We start from the raw sequence: 20239 nt of genomic DNA on the forward strand, positions 1-20239 counted from the left end.
TGTAATTCACTATGTAAACAAACTCAATGAAATAAACCAAGTGATCTTCTAATTAGATACCGAGAAAGCATTTCACAAAGTTCAACACCCCTTCATGTTAAAAGTCTTGGAAAGATCAAGAATTCAAGGTTCATACTAAAACAGATTAAAAACAACATATAGCAAACCCGTAGTCAACATCAAACTAAATGGAGAAGAATTTGAAGCAATCCCAATAAACCAGGGTCTAGACAAGGCTGCCCAAATTCCCTCTACCTATTCAATATACCACTCAAGGTCTAGCCAGACCAATCAGAAAATAAAAGGAGGTCAATGGGATACAAACTGGAAAGGAGGAAGTCAAAATATCACTATTTAGAGATGATATGATAGTATACTTAAGTTACCCAAAAAGTTTCACAGGAGAACTATTAAGACTGATAAACAACTTCAGCAAAGTGGCTAGATAAAAGTTAACTGAAACAAATCAGTACCTTTTCTCCACTCAAAGGATTAAACAGACTGAGAAAGAAATTATGGAAATGACACTCTTCACAATAATCACAAATAACATAAAATACCTTGGTGTGACTTTAACCAATCAAATGGAAGATCTGTGTGACAAGAACGTCAAGTCTCTGAAGAAAGAAATTGAAGAAGAACTTAGAAGATGGAAAGACCTCCATGCTCATGGATTAGCAGTATTAATATAGTAAAGATGGCCATTTTGCCAAAGGCTATCTACAGATTCAATACAATCCCCATCAAAATTCCAACTCAATTCTTCATAGAGTTTGAAAGAGTAATTTGCAAATTTATTTGGAATAACAAAAAATCCAGGATAGGGAAAACTATCCTCAAAAATAAAAGAACTTCTAGGGGAATCACCATCCCTGACCTCAAGCAGTATCACAGAGCATTAGTGATAAAAACTGTATAGTATTGGTACAGAGACATGTAGGGAGATTAACGGAATAGAATTGAAGACTCAGAAATGAACTCATACAGGTATGGTCACTTTATCTTTGACAAAGGAACTAAAACCATCCAATGAAAGAAAGATAGCATTTTCAACAAATGGTGCTCATTCAACTGGAGGTTAGCATGTAGAAGAATGCAAATTGACCCATTCTTATCACCTTATACAAAGCTTAATTTCAAGTGGATCAAGGACCTCCACATCAAGTCAGATACACTCAAACTAATAGAAGAAAAAGTGGTAAAGAGCCTCGAACACATGAGAACTGGGGAAAATTTCTTGAACAAAATACCAATGACTTATGCTCTAAGATCAAGAATCAAAAACTGGTACCTCGTAAAACTGTAAAACTTCTGTAAGGCAAAGGACACTACCATGAGGATGAAACGGCAACCAACAGATTGGGAAAAGATCTTTACCAATCCTACAACTGATAGAGGGCTAATATCCAATATATACAAAAAATTCAAGAAGGTAGACTCCAGGGAATGAAATAACCCTATTAAAATGTACTACAGAGCTAAAAAAAAAAAAAAAGAAAGAAAAAGAAAGAAATCTCAGCTGAAGAATATGAAATGGCTGAAAACTACCTAAAGAAATGTTAAACATCTTTATTATCAGGGAAATGCAAATCTAAACAACCCTGAAATGATACCTCACACTAGTCAGAATGGCTAAGATAAAAAACTCAGGTGACAACAGATTCTGGCTAAGATGTGGAGAAGGAAGAACACTCCTCTGCTGTTGGTGAGACTGCAAACTGGTACAACCACTCTGGAAATCTGTCTAGAAGTTCCTCAGAAAATCGGACATTGCTCTATCTGAGGACCCAGTTATAACACTCCTGGGCATAAACCCAAATGACGCTACAACATAGAACAAGGACACATGCTCCACTATGTTCATCGCAGCCTTATTTATAATAGCCAGAAGCTGGAAAGAACCCAGGTTCCCTTCAACAGAGGAATGGATACAGAAAATATTGTATATCTACACAATTGAGTACTACTCAGCTTTAAAAAAAAACAATGTCTTCATGAAATTCCCAAGCAAATGGGTGGAATTAGAAAATATCCTGAGTGAGGTAACCCAATCACAAAAGAAACAAACATGGTATACACTCACTGATAAGTAGATATTAGCCTAAAAGCTCGAGTTAACCCAAGATTCAATCTGCAGACCACATGAAGCTCAAGAAGGACAGCCAAAGTGCAGATGCTTCAGTCTTTCTTAAAAGGGGGAACAAAAGTATTCATAGGAGGAGGCATGGAGACAAAGTTTGAGCAGAGACTGAAGGAACAGCCTTTCAGAGACTGTCCCACTTGGGGATCTAGCCCAAATATATGAGCTAATCTAGACAATACTGATGAAGCCAAGAAGTGCATGCTGACAGGAGCCTTATATATCTGTCCCCTGAGAGGCTTAGCCAGAACATGACAAATACAGAGAAGGAATGCTAGCAGCAAACAATTGGTCTGGAATTAGAGAAAGGATTGAAGGCGCTGAAGGGGCTTGCCAAACATAAGAACAACAATACCAACCAACCAGAAGTCCTAGGTACTAAAGCACTACCTAAAGACTACACATGGACAGACCCATGGCTCCAGCTGAATATGTAGTAGAGGATGGCCTTGTTGGGCACCAATGGGAGGAGAATCCCTTTGTCCTGCCAAGGCTAGACACCCCTCCAAGCCCTGCCCCATGTAGGGGAATGATAAGGCTGGGAGGGGGGAAGGGGTGGGTGAATGGGTAGGGGAACACCCTCAGGAAAGAAGCGGGAGGGGGGATGGGATAAGAGGCTTATGGATGGGAAACTGACTGGGAAAGGGAATAACCTTTGAACTGTAAATTAAAAACTATGCAATAAAAGAAAGAAAAAGAAAACCAGCAAAGTCCAAACCGTGTTAATCTAATCAACTATTTGCATACTGCCCCCTGAGCTTGGGAAACAGGAGAATGCAAATTAGTGAATTTCTCTGACCAGTTTGGTTCCTATCTCCCCTCCCAGGGGGATCTGAATGCATGAAAATGGTGTGAACTCTACTATATACTCTGGTGGCTTCCATTAGGTTCTTTGATTTTTCTTTCCTTCTTTCTTTCTTTCCTTCTTTCTTTCTTTCTTTCTTTCTTTCTCTCTCTATTAAAAAAAAAGAAAAAATCCAAATGGTAGCTGCCTTAATGATCAGGACCCTGGTTCAAAGAACAAAGGTGTTCACCAACATGTAAACCCAGGAAGCATGCACAGTCCTTCACGCAACCCATATAAAGGATTCAATGGAAGTTGACCTGATTATAGGTCAATCTAATAGTGCCACATCCCTTCTTATAATCTTCTATAATTTTCCTTTCTTTCTCTGGTCAAATCCTCATCCCATTTAAAATTTTCTAAAGACCTGAATGGAATCTGGAGATTTAATCAGTTTCCCATCTTTCTTGCTGTTCTAAATTCATGCATCTTAGGTCCTTCAATGAATTATGCAACCTCTGACACTGAAACTGTCTTATATGTACTTTTTCTTCTGTCTTCAATATCCCCTTTCTACTATGCTCATGCAGCTCATTCATATTACAATTTGAATGCCACAAATATACATAAATCCTTTTTTACTTCATCTATATGACCTGTAGCGACACTTTCCCATGTTTTTATTTGTTACTCTCTAGTTTCATCCATAATCAGCAAGCTTAATTAGGGAGGAAAGTATCTCATCTCTCTTGCTTACTGACTCCATAGTGCAGGTATAGAATATCAATATAATTAATAAATAGATTTAATCAAACTATTAAATCTTATTTAATCTTATTCACCAACCATCAATTCATGAAGTATAGAAACTTTGTCAAAAAATTAGTAAACAAAACAACCAACCATGTTTCTTGTTCCCTTTTTTTGTTCCAAGGAATAAATAGTCTAGTGTGATCATTACTAGGAAAATAAAGAATCGTGTAATGCATATTTATTGTAGAGATGAAAAGTAAACATTTGAATGGTTGGATTCAGACTCCAGAGGCTGAAGAGTGAAGACTTGCTGTATGAAAACTGTCAGACCGATCTAATCATGCTAAAAGGTTAGGGGAAAGGAGACAGTAGAGAGAATACAGAGGTTCATTTTGTCAAAATAAGAAAATAATAAACTTCATACCTAATCAGTAGAGATACTTGAATATGGAAAATAAGAAAGAACACCTACTTAAATGACTAACTGCCATGGCGCAAACAGCATGCACATAACTCTTCAGTCTATAAGCTACATAAGAAACATCTTCCACGCTCCATAGTATAAAATTGTACAAATCATTATCAAAATATCAAGGACTGTAAAAAGGATGTTATCTAAATATGGTGTACTTGCTTAATAGGGGCTAGTTTAGAGCCAAAAATATGATGGATATTTATCTTACACAGACCAGATGGGCAAAAGTTCTGTATTCTCATTCAGGTGAGAAATAGCATAGGAGAAGGGGGGAAAGAACTAAGGACATGAAGTCAGTTTAGGAGTCCAACCCTAGCTCAGTTCTAACTTGCTGACAAATCTTCAGCAAGACCTTTCTTTCCTCTGAGTTTGTTCCTCCTCCTAAGACCTCATCTTAATGTGCTGTAGTCTGTTGGAAATCTTTGGGTATACAACTGAAATTGGAGGAGGGCTACATCAGAGTTTATAGCTTTGGTGAAAATAAGAGATGTGGCTTTCCTCTAAATACTACACTTATGGTAGTTACAAAACTACTTTAAGAAATATGCAGATCTTTTTTGTCTACAAAGAGAAAGACATTTCCTTGGACAAGACAGTTGTATTGACTAGTTTTTTTTTTTTTTTTTTATCAACTTGACATAAACTAATCACTTGGGAATAAGTCAATCCTGCTGAGAAATTGTCTCCAATAAATTGGACTATGGGTATTTTATTGATTAATGATTGATGGGGGAGGGCACAGCCCACTGTAGAAACTGCCACATCTGGGTGGGAAAGAAGTCCTTGTATAAAAAAGAAAACCTCTCTGCACCCAAATCCCGTGCGAGGGAGAGCTAAACCTTCAGAGAGGCAGACACGCCTGGGAAACCAGAAGAGACTGCACTCTGCACACATCTTGGACGCCAGAGGAAAACACCAAAAGCCATCTGGAACCCTGGTGCACTGAAGCTCCCAGAATTGGCGGCGCAGATCTTCCTGGTTGCTGCCGCCACAGAGAGCTCATGGGCAACACCCCGTGAGCGAACTTGAGCCTCGGGACCACAGGTAAGACCAACATTTCTGCTGCAAGAAAGCTGCCTGGTGAACTCAAGACACAGGCCCACAGGAACAGCTGAAGACCTGTAGAGAGGAAAAACTACACGCCCGAAAGCAGAACACTCTGTCCCCATAACTGACTGAAAGAGAGGAAAACAGGTCTACAGCACTCCTGACACACAGGCTTATAGGACAGTCTAGCCACTGTCAGAAATAGCAGAACAAAGTAACACTAGAGATAATCTGATGGCGAGAGGCAAGCGCAGGAAACCAAGCAACAGAAACCAAGACTACATGGCACCATTGGAGCCCAATTCTCCCATCAAAACAAACATGGAATATCCAAACACACCAGAAAAGCAAGATCTACTTTCAAAATCATATTTGATCATGATGCTGGAGGACTTCAAGAAAGACGTGAAGAACTCCCTTAGAGAAACACAGGAAAACATTAATAAACAAGTAGAAGCCTAGAGAGAGGAATCGCAAAAATGACTGAAAGAATTCCAGGAAAACATAAATGAACAAGTAGAAGCCCATAGAGAGGAGACACAAAAATCCCTGAAAGAATTCCAGGAAAAAACAATCAAACAGTTGAAGGAATTAAAAATGGAAAGAGAAGCAATCAAGAAAGAACACATGGAAACAACCCTGGATATAGAAAACCAAAAGAAGAGACAAGGAGCTGTAGATACAAGCTTCACCAACAGAATACAAGAGATGGAAGAGAGAATCTCAGGAGCAGAAGATTCCATAGAAATCATTGACTCAACTGTCAAAGATAATGTAAAGCGGAAAAAACTAGTGGTCCAAAACATACAAGAAATCCAGGACTCAATGAGAAGATCAAACCTAAGGATAATAGGTATAGAAGAGAGTGAAGACTCCCAGCTCAAAGGACCAGTAAATATCTTCAACAAAATCATAGAAGAAAACTTCCCTAACCTAAAAAAAGAGATACCCATAGGCATACAAGAAGCCTACAGAACTTCAAATAGATTGGACCAGAAAAGAAACACCTCCCATCACATAATAGTCAAAACACCAGGGGCTGGGGATTTAGCTCAGTGGTAGAGCGCTTACCTAGGAAGTGCAAGGCCCTGGGTTCGGTCCCCAGCTCCGAAAAAAAGAACCAAAAAAAAAAATAGTCAAAACACCAAACGCACAAAAAAAAGAAAGAATATTAAAAGCAGTAGGGAAAAAGGTCAAGTAACATATAAAGGCAGACCTATCAGAATCACACCAGACATTTTGCCAGAAACTATGAAGGCCAGAAGATCCCGGACTGATGTCATACAGACCCTAAGAGAACACAAATGCCAGCCCAGGTTACTGTATCCTGCAAAACTCTCAATTAACATAGATGGAGAAACCAAGATATTCCATGACAAAACCAAATTTACACAATATCTTTCTACAAATCCAGCACTACAAAGGATAATAAATGGTAAAGCCCAACATAAGGAGGCAAGCTATACCCTAGAAGAAGCAAGAAACTAATCGTCTTGGCAACAAAACAAAGAGAATGAAAGCACACAAACATAACCTCACATCCAAATATGAATATAACAGGAAGCAATAATCACTATTCCTTAATATCTCTCAACATCAATGGCCTCAATTCCCCAATAAAAAGACATAGATTAACGAACTGGATACGCAACGAGGACCCTGCATTCTGCTGCCTACAGGAAACACACATCAGAGACACAGACAGATACTACCTCAGAGTGAAAGGCTGGAAAACAACTTTCCAAGCAAATGGTCAGAAGGAGCAAGCTGGAGTAGCCATCCCAATATCAAATAAAATCAATTTTCAACTAAAAGTCATCAAAAAAGATAAGGAAAGACACTTCATATTCATGAAAGGAAAAATCCACCAAGATGAAGTCTCAATCCTAAATATCTATGCCCCAAATACAAGGGCACCTACATACGTAAAAGAAACCTTACTAAAGCTCAAAACACACATTGCACCTCACACAATAATAGTGGGAGATTTCAACACCCCACTCTCATCAATGGACAGATCATGGAAAAAAAATTAAACAGAGACGTAGACAGACTAAGAGAAGTCATGAGCCAAATGGACTTAACAGATATTTATAGAACATTCTATCCTAAAGCAAAAGTATATACCTTCTTCTCAGCTCCTCATGATACTTTCTCCAAAATTGACCATATAATTGGTCAAAAAACGGGCCTCAACAGGTACAGAAAGATAGAAATAATCCCATGCGTGCTATCAGACCACCACGGCCTAAAACTGGTCTTCAATAACAATAAGGGAAGAATGCCCACATATACGTGGGAATTGAACAATGCTCTACTCAATGATAACCTGGTCCAGGAAGAAATAAAGAAAGAAATTAAAGACTTTTTAGAATTTAATGAAAATGAAAGTACAACATACCCAAACTTATGGGACACAATGAAAGCTGTGCTAAGAGGAAAACTCACAGTGCTGAGTGCCTGCAGAAAGAAACAGGAAAAAGCATATGTCAGCAGCTTGACAGCACACCTAAAAGCTCTAGAACAAAAAGAAGCAAATACACACAGGAGGAGTAGAAGGCAGGAAATAATCAAACTCAGAGCTGAAATCAACCAAGTAGAAACAAAAAGGACCATAGAAAGAATCAACAGAACCAAAAGTTGGTTCTTTGAGAAAATCAACAAGATAGATAAACCCTTAGCCAGACTAACGAGAGGACACAGAGAGTGCGTCCAAATTAACAAAATCAGAAATGAAAAGGGAGACATAACTACAGATTCAGAGGAAATTCAAAAAATCATCAGATCTTACTATAAAAACCTATATTCAACAAAACTTGAAAATCTTCAGGAAATGGACAATTTCCTAGACAGATACCAGGTATCGAAGTTAAATCAGGAACAGATAAACCAGTTAAACAACCCCATAACTCCTAAGGAAATAGAAGCAGTCATTAAAGGTCTCCCAACCAAAAAGAGCCCAGGTCCAGACGGGTTTAGTGCAGAATTCTATCAAACCTTCATAGAAGACCTCATACCAATATTATCCAAACTATTCCACAAAATTGAAACAGATGGAGCCCTACCGAATTCCTTCTACGAAGCCACAATTACTCTTATACCTAAACCACACAAAGACACAACAAAGAAAGAGAACTTCAGACCAATTTCCCTTATGAATATCGACGCAAAAATACTCAATAAAATTCTGGCAAACCGAATTCAAGAGCACATCAAAACAATCATCCACCACGATCAAGTAGGCTTCATCCCAGGCATGCAGCGATGGTTTAATATACGGAAAACCATCAACGTGATCCATTATATAAACAAACTGAAAGAACAGAACCACATGATCATTTCATTAGATGCTGAGAAAGCATTTGACAAAATTCAACACCCCTTCATGATAAAAGTCCTGGAAAGAATAGGAATTCAAGGCCCATACCTAAACATAGTAAAAGCCATATACAGCAAACCAGTTGCTAACATTAAACTAAATGGAGAGAAACTTGAAGCAATCCCACTAAAATCAGGGACTAGACAAGGCTGCCCACTCTCTCCCTTCTTATTCAATATAGTTCTTGAAGTTCTAGCCAGAGCAATCAGACAACAAAAGGATATCAAAAGGATACAGATCGGAAAAGAAGAGGTCAAAATATCACTATTTGCAGATGACATGATAGTATATTTAAGTGATCCCAAAAGTTCCACCAGAGAACTACTAAAGCTGATAAACAACTTCAGCAAAGTGGCTGGGTATAAAATTAACTCAAATAAATCAGTTGCCTTCCTCTATACAAAAGAGAAACAAGCCAAGAAAGAAATTAGGGAAACGACACCCTTCATAATAGACCCAAATAATATAAAGTACCTCGGTGTGATTTTAACCAAGCAAGTAAAAGATCTGTACAATAAGAACTTCAAGACACTGAGGAAAGAAATTGAAGAAGACCTCAGAAGATGGAAAGATCTCCCATGCTCATGGATTGGCAGGATTAATATAGTAAAAATGGCCATTTTACCAAAAGCAATCTACAGATTCAATGCAATCCCCATCAAAATACCAATCCAATTCTTCAAAGAGTTAGACAGAACAATTTGAAAATTCCTCTGGAATAACAAAAAACCCAGGATAGCTAAAGCTATCCTCAACAATAAAAGGACTTCAGGGGGAATCACTATCCCTGAACTCAAGCAGTATTACAGAGCAATAGTGATAAAAACTGCATGGTATTGGTACAGAGACAGACAGATAGACCAATGGAATAGAATTGAAGACCCAGAAATGAACCCACACACCTATGGTCACTTGATTTTTGACAAAGGAGCCAAAACCATCCAAAGGAAAAAAGATAGCATTTTCAGCAAATGGTGCTGGTTCAACTGGAGGGCAACATGTAGAAGAATGCAGATCGATCCATGCTTATCACCCTGTACAAAGCTTAAGTCCAAGTGGATCAAGGACCTCCACATCAAACCAGACACACTCAAACTAATAGAAGAAAAACTAGGGAAGCATCTGGAACACATGGGCACTGGAAAAAATTTCCTGAACAAAACACCAATGGCTTATGCTCTAAGATCAAGAATCGACAAATGGGATCTCATAAAACTGCAAAGCTTCTGTAAGGCAAAGGACACTGTGCTTAGGACAAAACGGCAACCAACAGATTGGGAAAAGATCTTTACCAATCCTACAACAGATAGAGGCCTTATATCCAAAATATACAAAGAACTCAAGAAGATAGACCGCAGGGAAACAAATAACCCTATTAAAAAATGGGGTTCAGAGCTAAACAAAGAATTCACAGCTGAGGAATGCCAAATGGCTGAGCAACACCTAAAGAAATGTTCAACATCTTTAGTCATAAGGGAAATGCAAATCAAAACAACCCTGAGATTTCACCTCACACCAGTGCGATTGGCTAAGATCAAAAACTCAGGTGACAGCAGATGCTGGCGAGGATGTGGAGAAAGAGGAACACTCCTCCATTGTTGGTGGGATTGCAGACTGGTAAAACCATTCTGGAAATCAGTCTGGAGGTTCCTCAGAAAATTGGACATTGAACTGCCTGAGGATCCAGCTATACCTCTCTTGGGCATATACCCAAAAGATGCCCCAACATATAAAAGAGACACGTGCTCCACTATGTTCATCGCAGCCTTATTTGTAATAGCCAGAAGCTGGAAAGAACCCAGATGCCCTTCAACAGAGGAATGGATACAGATAATGTGGTACATCTACACAATGGAATATTACTCAGCTATCAAAAACAACGAGTTTATGAAATTCGTAGGCAAATGGTTGGAACTGGAAAATATCATCCTGAGTGAGCTAACCCAATCACAGAAAGACATACATGGTATGCACTCATTGATAAGTGGCTATTAGCCCAAATGCTTGAATTACCCTAGATCCCTAGAACAAACGAAACTCAAGACGGATGATCAAAATGTGAATGCTTCACTCCTTCTTTAAATGAGGAAAAAGAATACCCTTGGCAGGGAAGGGAGAGGCAAAGATTAAAACAGAGACTGAAGGAACACCCATTCAGAGCCTGCCCCACATGTGGCCCATACATATACAGCCACCCAATTAGACAAGATGGATGAAGCAAAGAAGTGCAGACCGACAGGAGCCGGATGTAGATCGCTTCTGAGAAACACAGCCAGAATACAGCAAATACAGAGGCGAATGCCAGCAGCAAACCACTGAATTGAGAATAGGTCCCCTATTGAAGGAATCAGAGAAAGAACTGGAAGAGCTTGAAGGGGCTCGAGACCCCAAAAGTACAACAATGCCAAGCAACCAGAGCTTCCAGGGACTAAGCCACTACCTAAAGACTATACATGGACTGACCCTGGACTCTGACCCCATAGGTAGCAATGAATATCCTAGTAAGAGTACCAGTGGAAGGGGAAGCCCTGGGTCCTGCTAAGACTGAACCCCCAGTGAACTAGTCTATGGGGGGAGGGCGGCAATGGGGGGAGGGTTGGGAGGGGAACACCCATAAGGAAGGGGAGGGGGGAGGGGGATGTATGCCCGGAAATCGGGAAAGGGAATAACACTCGAAATGTATATAAGAAATACTCAAGTTAATAAAAAAAAATGGGGTTCAGAGCTAAACAAAGAATTCACAGCTGAGGAATGCCAAATGGCTGAGCAACACCTAAAGAAATGTTCAACATCTTTAGTCATAAGGGAAATGCAAATCAAAACAACCCTGAGATTTCACCTCACACCAGTGAGAATGGCTAAGATCAAAAACTCAGGTGACAGCAAATGCTGGCGAGGATGCGGAGAAAGAGGAACACTCCTCCATAGTTGGTGGGGTTGCAGACTGGTACAACCATTCTGGAAATCAGTCTGGAGGTTCCTCAGAAAATTGGACATTGAACTGCCTGAGGATCCAGCTATACCTCTCTTGGGCATATACCCAAAAGATTCCCCAACATATAAAAAAGACACGTGCTCCACTATGTTCATAGCAGCCTTATTTATAATAGCCAGAAGCTGGAAAGAACCCAGATGCCCTTCAACAGAGGAATGGAAACAGAAAATGTGGTACATCTACACAATGGAATATTACTCAGCTATCAAAAACAACGAGTTTATGAAATTCGTAGGCAAATGGTTGGAACTGGAAAATATCATCCTGAGTGAGCTAACCCAATCACAGAAAGACATACATGGTATGCACTGATTGATAAGTGGCTATTAGCCCAAATGCTTGAATTACCGTAGATCCCTAGAACAAACGAAACTCAAGACGGATGATCAAAATGTGAATGCTTCACTCCTTCTTTAAAAGGGGAACAAGAATACCCTTGGCAGGGAAGGGAGAGGCAAAGACTAAAACAGAGACTGAAGGAACACCCATTCAGAGCCTGCCCCACATGTGGCCCATACATATACAGCCACCCAATTAGACAAGATGGATGAAGCAAAGAAGTGCAGACCGACAGGAGCCGGATGTAGATCGCTCCTGAGAGACACAGCCAGAATACAGCAAACACAGAGGCGAATGCCAGCAGCAAACCACTGAACTGAGAACGGGACCCCCGTTGAAGGAATCAGAGAAAGAACTGGAAGAGCTTGAAGGGACTCGAGACCCCAAAAGTACAACAATGCCAAGCAACCAGAGCTTCCAGGGACTAAGCCACTACCTAAAGACTATACATGGACTGACCCTGGACTCTGACCTCATAGGTAGCAATGAATATCCTAGTAAGAGCACCAGTGGAAGGGGAAGCCCTGGGTCCTGCTAAGACTGAACCCCCAGTGAACTAGTCTATGGGGGGAGGGCGGCAATGGGGGGAGGGTTGGGAGGGAACACCCATAAGGAAGGGGAGGGGGGAGGGGGATGTTTGCCCGGAAACTGGGAAAGGGGATAACACTCGAAATGTATATAAGAAATACTCAAGTTAATAATAAAGAAAAGAAAAAGAAAACCAGTAAGTAGTGTTCTTCCACTTTTCTGCTTTAAGTTCCTGCCTCAGTGTTTGCTCCAACTTCCTTCATTGATAGACTGCTACATGCAGATCCAATCCAAATAAAGCCTTTCTCGCCAAGTTACTTTTGGTCATGGCATTCATTACAACAACAGAAAGAAAACTAGGATAAAGGTATATAATTGACTTAAATTTTTGACAATCACGTTACTTAGCTTCTCTAGGTCTGTAGATTGTAGCATGGTTATCCTTTACAGCTAATGTCAATAAGTGAGTGCATATCATGTTTGTCTTCCTGAGTCTGGGTTACCTAATGAAGGAAAATTTTGTTTTCTAGTTTCATCCACTTGCCTGCAAAGTTCATGATGTCTTTTTTTTTTAAAGGAAAGGTCATCCAGAGACTGCCCCACCTGGGGATACATCCCATATGCAGCCACCAAACCCAGTCACTATTGCTGATGCCAAGAAGTGCTTGCTGACAGGAGCCTGATATGGATGTCTCCTGAGAGGCTCTGCCAAAACCTTACTGTTACAGATGGGGATGCTTGCAGCTAACCATCAGACTGAGCACAGGGATCCCAATGGAGGAGTTAGAGAAACAACTGAAGGAGGTGAAGGAGTTTGCAACCTCATGGAAAAACAACAGTATCAACCAACCAGACACACTAGAGCTTCCAGGGACTAAACTACTAACCAAAGAGCACTCCTTCCCACTTCCATGCCCTGACATTCCCCTATACTGGGGTATTGATCCTTGACAGGACCAAGGGCCTCTCTTCCCCTTGATGTCCAACAAGGCCATCCTTTGCTACATATGCATCTGGGAACATAGGTCCATCCCTGTGTACTCTTGGGATAGTAGTTTAGTCCTCGGAGCTCTGGGGAGTCTGGTATGTTTGATATTGTTCTTCTTAAGAACAAAGTTTTTAAAAAGGAAAGAAAAATAAATTTCTGGCAACCATAGTTCTCCACTATATTCATGTCAGAAAACAGGGTTTAGGAGGGCATCAATCTTCACAGACAGTTATGTTACTATTTTGGGATCAATGAGCAATAACAAGACTTTAAGGTAAGCAAAGATTATGCAAAGCCTGTGACCAGTAAGAATAGCAATGACTGCCATACAATGTGGTGACCATGTCATTCTTTCAGCAATCAGTTCCCCATAGGCAAGGATGACTCCAGTCAGGGACTACAATTCAATTTGTGATGAGGAGCTTTGGTTGATTAATTAGCCCAATCACTAGGTATATTAGAATAGGAATGTCATTTAGAATGGTTCCTTTTAGATGATAACTACTTGAGCATAACTCTCCTGAGCAATACTTTTCCAAAATCGTTTTTTCTAAGGGGGTCTGCCTTGTGGAGATTAGTTCATATAATTCTGACATCCAGACACGGACAGCCACAGATTTGTTTTGTACTCTACCAAATATTTAAATGACTGATATTTATTCTTCCACAAGTGAAACCTTCATAGAACATGAAAAGTACATTTTGTCTGAGACTGACTTATTTATCAGCAACTAAAACATGGTATTAGCCAGTCCCTAAAGTCAGTTTTGTCCTCTACCTGGTCCTTTAATAAATCATCTCAATCAAGGTCAGCAGGCACTGGGGAAAAGTAGCACATTTGCTTTTCATATTCTAACATTCTGCATGAACAATTGTTTTTTATTTTGGGCCTGTGATCAACCCTGTGGGACTGTCTGTGAGATCCTATGATTTCTAGTTTCTAGGGGATGGGCCATGTGTTTGCCTTGGCAGACTATAACAGGAAACTTTCCTTCCCCCTTTTACTTGTTTTCAAAATTTAAAGTTCTGGGAATGTTTTAAGAAATAGACCCCTGACCAAGACAATGTTTCCACTGTAACAGCACATAACAAGGATGGTTCTCGTGAGCATAATCCTTTTCCTTCCCAGTCATATTTTTTAAGAGAAGCAGATTTGATCTGATTGCCCATATTTCCATCAATCCCCCTGCTGCTGTGAGAAATCTGAGTATGCATGAAACATGTTTCTATGCTGTTTCAAACCCAGGGGACTCTGAAGTTGCCATATTTCTGAAAAACAATAAACCTATGTGATGTTAGGAGAAACATGTTTTAGGTAGCATGAGGCTGGACCTGTGGGTGAGAGAAAGCCACAGTTTTAGGTTTAGAAATGGTTTCAGTGACAGTGACTATCATGCTAGGGTCAGATCACTCTTTCTCCTGGGATAAGTAAGAAAATGACCTAGAAATTATGGACCATAGCAATCTACCTGGGAAGTCAGACAATGTGTAATCTAGTCTGAGGCTCCCAAATCCAGCAATTCAAAAGTAGACACATATATCATTTGACACGCCTTCTCTGATGTGGACGAGAATGCACCTGAAACTTTTCTGTTTTTGATGGGAGACACAGGCTGTCCTCAAACTTGCAATATCCTTTACTCACCAACCCAAATAAGCAACTGAGACTTTTAAAAGCCAAAAGACATGAAAACAAAATACACTCTTAAGTCCACAGTTTTCCTTGATCTCTACGTGGTACCAAAATCCAACACTCCTTACGAGATATTACATTTCTCATGTTTTTAATACTTTATAAAAACAAACAGATGTGCATCATTACCATCCAGATCAAAATGTAAATATCATGATTTTAGAAGATATTCTTCTTTATTTCAAAATAGCAAGTTTGTGACATCTATAAAAAATTCATCAGTCATATCACCACTTGCCTCATTTGATATCAATTTCTACTTGTTGTCCAAAAAATGAAGACTGGAATTTTATTGCTTGTTTGGCAGGGTTATACAAAATGAACACCTGAGCATGCTATACTTTGTGGGGTTTTTCTCACAAAATACTAATTTTGTATGTTATCTCTAATAGAAAGAATTAAGAGCTTATGTCTGGTATTTTATCATGATGTTAAGATATTGGAGGAAAAACTCTCAATGTCACTCCTGGGTAAGACAAGTGAAAATAGTACTTGTAAGAGAATATAGTAACAGAAATATTTGCAAATCACATTACAGTTGCTGAACATATGTCAAAATGTCACATATAACTACTACTCTAAAATGAAAGCTCTTGTTTATAAATTATTGGGAAAGATATATGTGTTAGTATACCACCAGTTTGTGTAAAACATTCTATAAATATTTTTCAAACAGATTGATTTCCTTTTTAATGACATCTATTTTATATTACCCATTTAAAGAAGGTTTTATAGTGTGGCCTGTAGATTTCACCAGATCTCTCAGACACTAGGGCACAATTCAGAGTAAGATCACTGGTCTAAAATTAAGCAGCATTCTCACCATACACAGATTACTTTCCAGGAATGAACAGTTTCACAGAAACTTATCAACATAAAAGTACAATCTAGGGATTTTCTAAATGTTTTGTTTATTTTGAGTGGGTCTCAAAGATCAAACTCAGGAATCAGGCTTATTATCAGACAACCTTACCTGCTGAGTGTTTTCTCTGGCCCATCATCTTTCTAAACTGTACACCAATTATGGATTTCTCCTAAAGAAAGAGCACCAGCCATTAATCAACAGAAATCCCTGTGAATAGTCCAGCACCCCTTCAATATGGTCACTGCCTAATATCATCAGTCATATATCGTGTCACTGCTCTGTCAGGCTGAGTTCTAGACTTCAATGTTCAAGGAAATGGCAAAGAACAAAGCCCTTGGTTTGTGCAAAGAACATGACAACAAAATAACTTGTTAAAACATTTCAAGCAGAGTTGCTCATTTTGGGGTAGATGAGAAGAATGCACTGAAGTCTGTATGTTTACAGAACTACTTTTACCAACACCATCATCCTCACACTTACTGGCATTCCCTTCTTTTCTGATTCTGGACATTACATTCAGTCACACTAACAACAGATACATTGCCACAGGACTAATTTAAAGCTCTGAAAATTTTTTTATCCTATCTGATTGCTAGAAATCTTCCATTTATTTTTAATTTAATAAATTATGTTTTGTTCATGCCTTAATTCAACATATGGATGTCTACATATACAATCACAGAAAGATATGACTTTATTTGCATTATTTTCTCATCTGGACAGAAGCATTATCATTTTCATATAGAAGACATATTTACAGGATCAATATGAAACCAGTGTCTGTAAAAGAAGAAAGGATGGCTGTGTATAAAGAATGGTATCACAGTTCAGTGTACACAGAACATTGCAAAAAGCATCTCAACTTCTGCAACTCAGTCTGGAAGACAGCTTCTTCCCCACTTCTGATAACAAGTTATAAAAATTATATGCCTTATCCAAGGTCACAAAGCAGTCAGAAACAGAGGTAGAATTTCAATTTAGATCTCTCTCTCTCTCTTTCTCTCTCTCTCTCTCTCTCTCTCTCTCTCTCTCTCTCTCTCTTTCTCTCTCTCTCTCTCCTAGCCTCCCCCCTCTCTGGATTTTCATATTGCCTAACAGTTTCAGACAAACAAATTTTATCCTAAATCAAATGTTTGATGAGTAGCAAACCCAAATATGGACCTCAAAACCAGTCCATCCCACAGTTGGACTCCAGCTTTAGTGTGCTTCCCAAGTAAATACAGATGGAGGATCCTAATGAGTTCATAAAGGCTGACATACAAGAGGAGATCTTGTCCCAGCCACAAATCCTTTTGAAATTCAGAGAACTGGCTTTTACTACTTGGATCAAAACTCCATGAACCAGCATCAGAATGCAGGTTCCCATTCCAGATCTTCTGGGACACACAATTTCTGGGACCACAGAGTGACAAAATGTGCTTGGAAAGGATTCTAAACATTTCCCATTTGAAAGCACAGAAAATAAGCAACACGATAACTTAGGAGTATTTCATTAAAGCACCCCTGCCAAATTTTCAATCTGAGTTTTACTGTGGTTCCCAAGGCAGTCCAGTGCTGGTGATAGCCAGAATACACCTGTAAATACTCAAGTGTTGGTACAATTATAGGACTTACTGACCATCTGTTATTTAAGGGAAAACTGCCTAATTACATCCTCAACTGAGTATTTGCAGATGTGTTCAATACATACAAAAGGAAGACCACTAAAGCCATGACCATGAGCCTCATCGTGACATTGCTGAATCCTTCCACATAAACTGAGAACAGACCTGCCAGTCAGAACATTCACCTCCAAATCAGTCACTTTTCTAAGGCGTGGAGGAATGAAATTAGAGGAAAACAAGAAAGTCATGTTCTCCTCCTTCAAAGGCCAGAACTAGGTTCCTAAGTCATTTTTTCCTCAGTAAGGATAGACATTACTGCCAAGAAGCAGCCCCACAGCAGCAGCTGGGGGAGCTGAAGCAGTAGGTGGCTTGCAAGTTGCCTTAAGGCAGTCAGTAGCTAGGAATAGCAACAGAGAAGGTAGGTGCTGGCCTTCTTCAGACTTGTGATGAAGCAACAGTGGTCCAATAAGTGTAACATTAGGTAAGGTATTCCACAATATACCAACTATCTCTATTGAAATGTGACTATTGTTCTCAATTAATTCTTCTACCCACAGAGCTGCCTAGCAATATGTTTGTTTTTGTTTTAAGTGGTTTTATTTCAATGACAGGAAATAGCAAATTTATGCTTCAACAGTCTCATCACCTCTGTGTGGTCACCAAAGAAATTGGAAAATGTCATTACTTCACCTCGACTCTCAATACTATGAAAAAATTTTCCTGTTTCAGCAGCCAGAACTGGGGCAATAGAGAGAAAGAAAGTAGTGGCTTGTTTGAGGTCACACAGAAAGTTAGGAGTTTCTGAGGCAATGACCAAGGTACCACCTGCTCACCAAGTAGATGTGTAATATGAAATTCACGCAGATGATCTTTTCAAGTAAATGGTATTTTTAAAAACTTTTATTGGTTATTTTGTTTATTTACATTTCAAATATTATCCCCTTTCCCACTTTCCCCTCCGCAGATTCCCCATCCCACCCCCTAAACCCTGCTTCCATGAGGGTGCCCCCAACCAAGCCACTCAGCCACTCCCACCCCACTGCCCTAGCATTCCTCTACACTGGGGCATTGAGCCTTCACAAGACTAAGGGCCTTCTCTCCCACTGATGCCAGACTAGGCCATCCTTTGCTATGGGGGTCTGGTTGCTTGGTATTGTTCCTTCTATGAGGTTGCAAACCCCTTCAGTTCCTTCAGTCCTTCCCCTAACTCCTCCATAATGTGATGTTTCCTTGACAGACCTAAGACATGCCACTGGCAGCCCTCAGCCTTCCTAAACTGTCCTGAGGATGATGAACCGAACATCAGTTGGACTTTATTCTGATTCATATGTGGAATATGGAATTTCCTTAACCTATCATCTCAAAAAATACCTTAATGTTAATGGCACTGGAATTGTCAAAAAGTTAATGGTGCCTGGAAAGAGTGAAATCCGGCAGACAACACTATAACAATAAAAAATAACTTACCCTAGGTGTAAATATAAAACTCCTCTGGGAACATATCAGAAGGAAGAAGGTTTCCATAACACTGAGTTAAAATCTGAATTACATTATTTAGAGTTATACAAGCACGGACTAATAAATAACATAAAATAAAATAGTATGTTATGAGGAAGATTCCTCCTATATTTCAAGTCTTTTTCCCTGAAATTTCTCTGAAATCCATTACTTAATATGAACACTTTTAGCCACAAAATTTCTAGAGTTTATTCAATATCTTTTATGTGCTTTACAAGGTCATTAGAGAATTTCTTTGCTCTTTCCCTTACAGATCGGAAGGTGGGCAGTGATATATGAGCTTTCACGTTTTATTTATTCACCAAACTGTTCCAGATGTGATCCCATCATTTACCCACTGACACATCAAACCTGCTGGCTGCCCTGCACACTGACCTCCTCCCCACGTTTGCTTTCATGCTCTTAAAGTTATAGCAGGGCTTACTTGGATGGGAAGACAAGAGAATTCCTATTTGGGGAGAGGTGGTGGTGGGAGGGAGATGATCAAACTTCAGTAATAAAAATTTAATTACTTGGCTGCAATTTGGAAATGATATCCAGGTGGAAAACTGACCCAGTACCATTCCCTCCAAACTAGTACTTCCCACTTGCCCTCCAAACAGGGCAGATTGTCTCAGATTTGGAATGTGCAGGATCTCAGTAAATGGGATTGAGCAGGTACTAAATCATTCCCCCCCTTTCCTAGTGATTTGTCACCATAATAAGCATTCTGAGGGTGATAGACCTTTTATTACTACACACTGTTAAGCAGGAAGGAGGCTGCAATGTATTTCTGGCACTCTTTGAGGAAAATAATTACCCTGTGCAGAGCTTTTTTAAAAAATATATTGATTTAACAGAAAGAGATATATTTAAAGCTAAGTGCTTATTTAGTACAAAATATCAAACAGTGTTAGGTTTGCATTGGAGAGGATAATGACAACCCACCATATGACACTGCAGCCCTCAAAGTGTAATCTACTGGTTTCTACTTCCCAAAGAATGGAAAGGGCAAAGAAAAGGAGAGGAACATTCCTCTGTGACATCAGATGTACATTACCACTCTGTGCATTCACTTATACTGTATATAAAGACTGATATTACAATTTAATATTCAGAAGTGCTGTTACCATTTTCCCATTGCATCCCTGT

This window comes from Rattus norvegicus, chromosome X (assembly GCF_021556685.1).
Source record: "Rattus norvegicus strain SHRSP/BbbUtx chromosome X, alternate assembly SHRSP_T2T, whole genome shotgun sequence".
Lineage (NCBI taxonomy): Eukaryota > Metazoa > Chordata > Mammalia > Rodentia > Muridae > Rattus > Rattus norvegicus.